At 27.6% G+C, this 9,227-nt stretch overlaps 1 non-coding gene across 1 annotated transcript; it reads left to right on the forward strand.

The window, feature by feature from the left end:
• The first annotated feature begins 5,664 nt into the window (after positions 1-5,664).
• On the forward strand, positions 5,665-5,746 carry trnal-aag (transfer RNA leucine (anticodon AAG)). The gene has a single exon. It is a non-coding gene; the product is annotated as a tRNA-Leu (tRNA).
• Positions 5,747-9,227: the final 3,481 nt, after the last annotated feature.

Raw genomic sequence — 9,227 nt, forward strand, 5'->3', positions numbered from 1 at the left:
ATCTTCTAGAACTTTTCTGAAATTGCGATATTTAAGTTTTAATGAAGTCATTGAGTTTAAATAATAATATAGGACAAGTTGCGCCATAGTTTTTTTATGAGAAAAGCTTTTAAAAGTAGCCAGTAAATGGTTAATGGCCGTTAATTGGCGTATTTACCCTACAATGTATATTCAAATTGGATGTTCATTTTCGGTCCAAATTGGACGTACATTTTAAGTACGATTTTGGTTCATATTGGAAATACTGACAGACGTCCAAATGAGAACGTGCAATGAACTATCTTTTGGACTTATGTCCAATAAGATCGTTCATTGCACGTTTTCGCATATACGAAGAAAAAACAGATTTTGAGCCTACTTGGAACAAAAGTATCAAAGTCAAATTTAAACACTCTTGTTTTATATTTTACTTATTATATTTGTAATGTATTACATTTTGGGTAAAGAACCTTACTTGACTTTTTACTTTTTCTTGACTTGTGTAAAATGACTGACACAAATAAAAATAAAACAAATCATGTGGGAATCATAAAGATTTATTATGAAAAAAATCTTCCTCTTCAACAGCTTTAGCACGACCACGACCATCTTTTTTATCAGGAGCACGTTTCAGAATATTGCCAATAGAATGGTGCACTTCATATATAGTATACTTCGTCATAGAATCTAAAATATAAAACTATTACATACTAACTGATCATAAGCAAGTAAAATTTTAAACGACATCTACTTTTTAGATGAGAACAAATTAACTTGCCTCATAACTTTAAACATCAAATATATCCAAAGAAACGTGCACATCTTTAAAATATATTTAAACTTTATTAAATAGTTAATACTCTCTCAAAATTAAATAGTAGAGGCGTAGAAAGAATTTTTTGGTGTTCGAGATAAGTAACTTCCAGACATGGAGCAAACTCCAAACATTTATATGTTTATACTTATGTCAAATAATGAGGGTTTACAAAAAATTACTATTCTTAACTAGACTTATATTTATCGATAAATTTTAGATTTCATTTTAAAATATTTTAGCGTTTAAAAATTATGACCATATAAAGTTTAAACCCCCCTCAATTTGAGGGGGTTGCAAATTTTATATGGTAATAATTTTTAAACGCTCATAGATAATACTATGAAAATTAAAATTTATGGATAAATATAAGTCTAGTTAAGAATAGTACAAAAAATACTTCATCAACTTGTTGCTCTCACGTTTGGGGCAGGGGGCGAAAATTTTGGGGCTTTTTTGTTCCCAGCCTCCAATCATCGCAATTTTTTGCAAACCCTCATTATTTGACATAAGTATAAACATATAAATGTTTGGAGTTTGCTCCATGTCTGGAAGTTACCTATCTCGAACACCAAAAAATTCTTTCTATGCCTCTGTTAAATAGGCTCTTTTTATTAATAAAAACATTTAAAAATGTGAAAATAACGTACCTGTAATTACTCTTATTTTTGTTTTCTTGAAGGCTTTCTTGTGTTTATCCTCCATATTGTAACAAGCCATCAAGTTGTTGTTCATAAGCCTATTATAAAAAAATTTGTTTTAACATACATTTTCTTATTGAATTTGGGTAATTTGTACTAAAACCTGTTTTAAAAAAATGATATAATACTGCTATCAGTAAACTTTTTAAAGGCAAAAAAATAATTTTACACATAGCTAAAATTTTAAAGAAGGTATTAACAACTAGGGTTTTAAAGAACAGTATTTAACAAACTTACATTAATAGGATAGCTTTGATATTTGCATGACACAAACTGCCACAAACCATTGTTAATTGTCTTTTTTTAAATCAATATGATATATTATTATAATATATATTATTATATATTAGAACTTTTTCTTTTATGTATATATATGTATATATATGTATATATATATATATATATATATATATATATATATATATATATATATATATATATATATATATATATATATATTGAAATAGCAAGAGATTGTGAAGCTTCAGGATTTTGTAATGGAAATAATATTGGAGCTTTTTCTTTTTAACTAAATGCAGCTTCATGAAGCTTTCAGTTCCAGATCTTACACCTTTAAATGTATGGGTAGATATATTAAAAGGAGATCGTGACCTAACTCTGTTTAAAGTAGGCTTTTAGGACATGTAGCTAAATAAAGAAAAAAATATACAAATCTTAGATATATATCTAAATAAATGTGTGTGCTTGCTATATATATAAACGAAGAAATTATAACTATGCATGGTATTTAAAATGAAAAAAAAAACCTACATAAATCAATTAAACAATAGAGCATACGTATTAAATTTTTCTTTTGGGTTTTAGCCTTCTTCTGATATTCAGCTTCTTTCTTATTTGAGGATGCTTCAGATTTATCATTTGTGAAATGAAAACCTTCACATACTGATCTGTCATCTAAATTTTATATGTATGTATGTATATATATATATATATATATATATATATATATATATATATATATATATATATATATATATATATAAATATATATATATATAATTTTTAATTTATAAAAATAAATTTATATTGTCAATTTTATAGATCATTGACATATAAATGAGATTGAGAAAATACCAATATCCAATACTTACAATGACGACACTTTTCCTTAAAGGGCGGAAAGCAAAACCAATAATTCTAAGGTATTAATTGTTGTTTACATGCTTTTAAAACACTAATACCTTTAGGCCATCGCACTAACTGCCTTTGATTTGGAGCTCCTTCAACCCACACTAAGGGATTGTCAGCTCTTCTTCAACTGACCCTTCCAGCCGCTGCTCTACACCAAGACATATTTATTTTACTATAATCGAAGCTATAATATCATAATTATGGCATAATAAAGTTAACTATAAGACTTCTGGACATAAAAAGTTTTATATCATAATAAAAACAAATATAAAAGAGTTCTAGACATAAAAAGAAATTTTTCTCCTAATTATTTATATAAATAAGCTAGTTTATAGATCTATATTTCAAGTTCAGAAAAAAACTAAATTTTTTCATCATTGTGCAGTAATGGGAAATATTGATAAACCTCTTTTTTCATTCAAACAAACACATTTCCTTTGAAAATCTGCACAACTTAATGTTCTTTGGACAACTTTATTAAAATGTTTGGGGCGGAAACAATGATATATTAAGCTGCATTGATGGAGCCAGAGTATCAAAGACATTGTCTAAATATTTAGTAATAATAACATTACATTGAAAGGTACCATAATTGTTCTTAGCCTTTATAAAAGCAATATAAGAGTTGTGGAGCAAAAAACGACTATCTTTTCTGTTAGCTGAAATATTAGTTTACTGAAATTAAAGTTTTTTTAGGTAATTTTCCAAATCAATGTTGATACTCAGATTGTCGTTTAGAAACTTGAGACACTGGATTGGTAGAATTCTGTATGTTTCTTTTCATTCTTCGAAGAAAGTTCTCAAATGGAAAACATGATATTCTGTTAAGAGAACATGAATGATTACAAGTATTTTCAACTAAGTACAAAAGATTATGTACATTATAGACTGTAAATGTATTGCCATATATACGTTTAGCTTCATTCACAAAATACTTTAGTAAATCACTTGCATAATCTAAATATGGGACACGTAGATGGTCATCATCTTCTAATAATATGGTCATTGCAATACTTAGGACCAAAAAATGTCCATACAACTTTTTTGATACTATACCTCTTAATGCAACTAGACCAGTATATAATAAAAATTGTTGAAATTCTGTCGCTTTCTGTCTACCCAAGGCATTTAAACTTCTAGGTTGCCAAGCAAACTCACTTGGTATATATCTGTTATTACTTACCAATACTTGAGATAACTCTGAAATTTGAGCAGCAGATATTTTCCTGCCTGATCCTTTTTTAAGATAATTTAAGATGTAATTTAAGATAATAACCAGAATGAGGGAATATACACTTTAAAAAAGCTATGGAATGTGCATCACAAACAAAAGATTTAATCTCTTTGCTGGTCTCCATTGAACATAATTCCAGTGCGCCTTTACTCATTCCATTCATTAACAAAATCTAATAAATATTCATTATTAATGTCTGGTTTATGATCACCATAAAAGATAGCAACAACAAATATATTAGAAATATCAAAGCTTGCAGGAATTGGCCACATCTGCATACTTGATGATTTAAAAAGAGGAATTCCATCAATATTTATTGACAACTTGATAACATTACTAACATTTTTTTTACTTAGAACCCTTTTAATTCCTGTAAATATTCCATGATAAGCATAACCCCCTTCATATTATCTTTCTACTGGTAATTTTCTTGGTGTTTTTAAAAGAGTTCTTGCATCTTTAGGAAGAGGACAACCATTTTCACAAAGGATAGATAAAAGTTCATTAACAGATGAATAATTCCAACGATTTCTAGTTGCACATTGAGCAAGCTTTTTATCTAATGATGATTCGCATTTCACCCTCATTAGAGTTATCACTACTGTAACAATCTGTAAAACATCAGAACCATCACTACTATAATATTATTACTATCAGATTCACTACTGTTCGGATAATAATCATCAGTTAAGTAAGCATTATCGCATAAAAAAATATTGTCTGACATTATTCACTGAATATAAGTCATCAAATGAAGATTAAGAGTTGTAGAACCAAGCGATGTTGATTTTTCTGTAAGAAGAGAAAAATCAATAACATGTTGATCAACTAATGTCTTATCCTCACTTGACAAATCTAAAAGTGCATTTATTTTTCTATTGATACCTTTCCATTTTTTTACATTGCATGCCATTTAAAAAAACACTGAATTTCAGACGTGAGTTATGCCGATTCTTGAAATAACACCACGTTACATTAGATGCCAGGTTTATAATAGATAATAGGTGATAACGGCAAATTTTGTTTTTTTATGAATATTTACAAGATATATATTTGAAGTTTAGTTGCTATTTTGGAACTACTATTTAAAAAAATTTCAAGGTTCATTTCTAATCCGAGAACGGACGAACGACGTTTGGACGTACAATGTGCGTACATTGTACGTGCTTGTGCCCGCTGGGAAGTATACTATGTATTATATAGTATACTTTGCTTGGACATGTATTGAAAATTTTCAAGGTTTGATTTGTATGCATTAAATGCGTGTACATACAGTTGTTGTAATTGTGTTGTAATACAATATATATAATATGCACACAAATTTATTGCATACAAATTGTATATAATATATGGTTAAATGATTATATTATATTGTAATATATTTTATAGTTTATATTACCTATATTATAAAAACTTAGTTGAAATATTTTTGTATTTTGTATCACATTTGCGTCTCATAAAAAAAAAGGTCCTTCATTTATAAGATATTCGTAAGACTTTCAGATCTTGGTAAGGGGAATTCTCAGGCCCCATCTCCTCCCATGGATCCGTCAATGTCTGTTACTGCAATTTTGTTATCTAAAGCCGCGACAGGATCTACATTGCCCCAAGATTTAAAAGCTATTCATTTGTTTTATAGCAGGTTTTTGAAACGCACTGTCATTATTTGACATAAAATAAAAGCAAAATATTATGGTTTCATAACTTAAAATTATTTAAAATTTAGTAAATTTAGTTACTGATTGTTATAAAAAAGTTAAAAATTATTTCTAAGTTATTCGTAAGGTAGAGTGGCCGAGCGGTCTAAGGCGCTGGTTTAAGGCACCAGTCACTTCGGTGGCGCGAGTTCGAATCTCGCCTCTATCACATTTTTACAAAAAAAAATTGTTCATGGTAAGTTAAGGTTTTTAAATTACCTTTGTGATTACCTTTTTAAATTACCTTTTACCTTACCTTTTACACACAAAAAAAAGTTAATGATAAGTATAGGTTTTTATATTTGCGATTCGTTTGATATTTAAATTCAAAGTTTAATATTGATTTATTGGTTGTTGCAGTTTTATAGCAATAGAGGCGTAAAATCAATTGAATCATTTATTATTTCAAGTTTATTCATTTATTTTGTAACTCTTATAAGAGTTTTTCTTATAATTAACATTAGTATATATTAGCATATATACTAATGTTAACTTTTATCATTTCTTTCAGAGTTATTTAAAGTTTAATTAAACATTTAATTAAATGCACAATTTTGAAATTTTTACCTGCTATCGAATTATTTCAGCCTGGTGCAATAATAAATTTTTTTGTTTAATTGGTTTACACATAGTTTTAAAAAGAATAGTTTGGAAACACAGGCCGTTTTTAAGAGTTTTGATTGTTAAGTTGAAAATCATGTAGTCCGCGCGAATAAGGTGCAAAACAAACTTTTAGGATAGCTGAAAGTCGAGAAGATTTGAATTATTTTGAGCCCATTTTTGAGTTGCATCATGAAGAGCTGTACCGGATTAACCATTAAGCACACTAAGCAGTGCTTTGGGCACCGCATGGAACGGGGCACCACGACGAGCAACTACAAATTTTTTGCAATTACTAAATTACTGCAACTGCATGAACGGTCTTAGCAACGGGTTGTTTATGTCTAACTTTTGAGTTGATAGACATTTGGCTTACCTTCACGTTGGTGTCTATTGTTAAAAATAATAAATAGGTAATTTCATTATTGAAAATCACTGCTTTTAATCATTCACTAAAAGCCAAGGCAAATTATTTTGCCAAATATACAATTTGCTTTATCTCAATTTGATTTTTTGTCTTTAGCGCTGTTTATTGCATGATTTAACTATAAATATTTTGGAATCATGATGTATCAGCATAAATTATTTTGTAAAAGTTAACTAGAGTTAATAATATTTAACAACTACTACTCTGGTAAATCACAACAGCTTTTCTCTGAAGGTACATTGATTTCCACTTTTTGTATGTAATGTTTTTCTTATTTACTTATTCGTTACATTTTTTATTTTAGATTTATCAGATGATGTATTTATTTGGTATAGAAGAACAAAATATTGTAAAGTTTTGTGAATTTTTTTAAAACATTTACTAATAATTTTTTTAAAGAAATAATATTGAAGTTTGCAAAAAAGGGTTTACAACGTTTTTTTTTTAATTTTTCTCTGTTAGCAGTATGTTTATTATTAGAATTGCAGGTTTTTAATTTTTTTAATATTTGCTAAGTTAATTTTTTTTCAAACATCTCCTAGCTGATATATATATATTTTTAAAGTCACAAGATTACTGTATGATTTATTTTAAATGACAGTTTGTTATATATAAAAATTATTTGTGCGTGCTATTTAGAGTAGAATAAAAATTATATAGGAAAGATCACAATCTTCAAGACGCGTTTAAGATTTTTTGTTACTATTTTCGATTAAAACAAAGTTTAGAAATTGGAAATGTTAATAGACAAGTTAATCGTCGCAGAAATGAAAGAGATAGGCTTAGGCGAGATGAAATTAATAATCGACAAAATGCTAGAAATGCTGCTAGATGCGAAAGAATGCATTGTATTGCAAGAAATAATACTATTCCAAATTATAATTATTTAGGAGAAATGAATTATATTTGTCAGCATTGTGGTGCTAAGAAATTTCCTGATAAAACACATTTTTTATGTTGCCATAATGGAACGGTAGTTTTGTCGCAACCTTCACCATTTCCACAAGATTTATTTAAAGGAAACTATGCAGATGGAAATGCCAATCTGAATTTTTTTTAAAAATGTTAGAAAATGCAAGGCCTGACTTTCTTTGGCTTCTTTTAAAGCTAATGTAGTTCAACCGACTGATCTCAAAATATAACTGGATTGCGGATTCTATTGCTTTTTCCGAAAAAAGTTGAAGTCAAAATTGGCCTCCCAAGATGGCAGCGATTTTAATTTCTAGCGGTGAAACCGATACACATTTTATATGGCTTATCAAATTACAAAAGAAAATAACTAAATACTAATAAATTTGTAAAAAATAGAAGAAAACAAATGAATTTTTAAAATATTAGAGAAAAAAAAATATCTTTTTGAATAATTGAATTTATTATTAAATGGCATTAGTGAAATTTACAAATTTACTTTTATGTATAATTTATGTACCTTTTAGTTCTTATTTACCCAATGCTGTATGCAAGAAGGTTAATAACATAACAGTATGGTAAGTAGCAATCGTGTCTTCCTACAATTTTATATTCTCATTTTTTTGTAGCAAAGTACCATATTTTACAAATGCTGCATGAACTATTAACTAAGCGCTGTGAGTACGCAAAAACTCAGAGGTTCCTTCTAGAATTATATTATACTTGAATGCTATTATTGCATAAATTATTTGATTAAAATATTCTAAAGTGTCACTTATACTAGTACAAAAAACCAAACATTTTTTGAATTATGGTTATTTAAAACAACTTTTAAAACAAATATAAAGCAAATAATCATTTCTTATAACTTAAAGGATAATCACTCAACACAATTGAAGATACAAATGAGTGTAAAAATACATTAGTTTAAAAAAAGTGTATTGATTAAATCTTTAATATAGAAATATTCAAAACATTACCTCTTCTTTGAAATATCTCCTTAACTAGTATATATATATATATATATATATATATATATATATATATATATATATATATATATATATATATATATATATATATATATATATATATATATATATACTGTATACCTCCTGTTAGGTATTATGGTTGCATAATATAGAATTTTAAAGCCCTCCTTTTTTGGGGCTGGGGGGGCTAACATTTTGGGGTTTTTGTTGTTCCCAGTCTCCAATCACCGCAATTTTTTGCATAGCACCCTCATTCCTCATATATATGAACATACTTAAATATGGAGATTTCTTCATGTTTCAGAGATGCTTAGCTCAAACATTAAAAAAAGTTGTCTACGGCCTTGAATTAAAGTTCATGTTATAAAAAATATAACAAGAATTTAGTTTTAGTTTTTCGTCAATTTAAAGCATGATGAAGTGTTATTATTTTGTGTCAGTAAATAAAAACGTATTGAGTTGAACTTAGGAATGTTAAGGAAAATGGTTTTGCCTTACACTTATATGACTTATGTCAGTTGTAAATTACTCAAATAATTAGTAAATTATTTTACCTCCTCATACATTTTATGTTAATTTTATAGATGGTTTAATTTTTCCAATTTAAAGGCGTTTTTCTAAAAGGGTATTAGTTAAGGTTTCGCAGCTTTAAATTGTGGAAAACAGTCACTATAAATTGATTATGTAACAGACTGACCATAACCCGTATTAAGAATTGTTTT

The sequence above is a fragment of the Hydra vulgaris genome, chromosome 02 (genome assembly GCF_038396675.1).
Source record: "Hydra vulgaris chromosome 02, alternate assembly HydraT2T_AEP".
Taxonomy (NCBI): Eukaryota; Metazoa; Cnidaria; class Hydrozoa; order Anthoathecata; family Hydridae; genus Hydra; species Hydra vulgaris.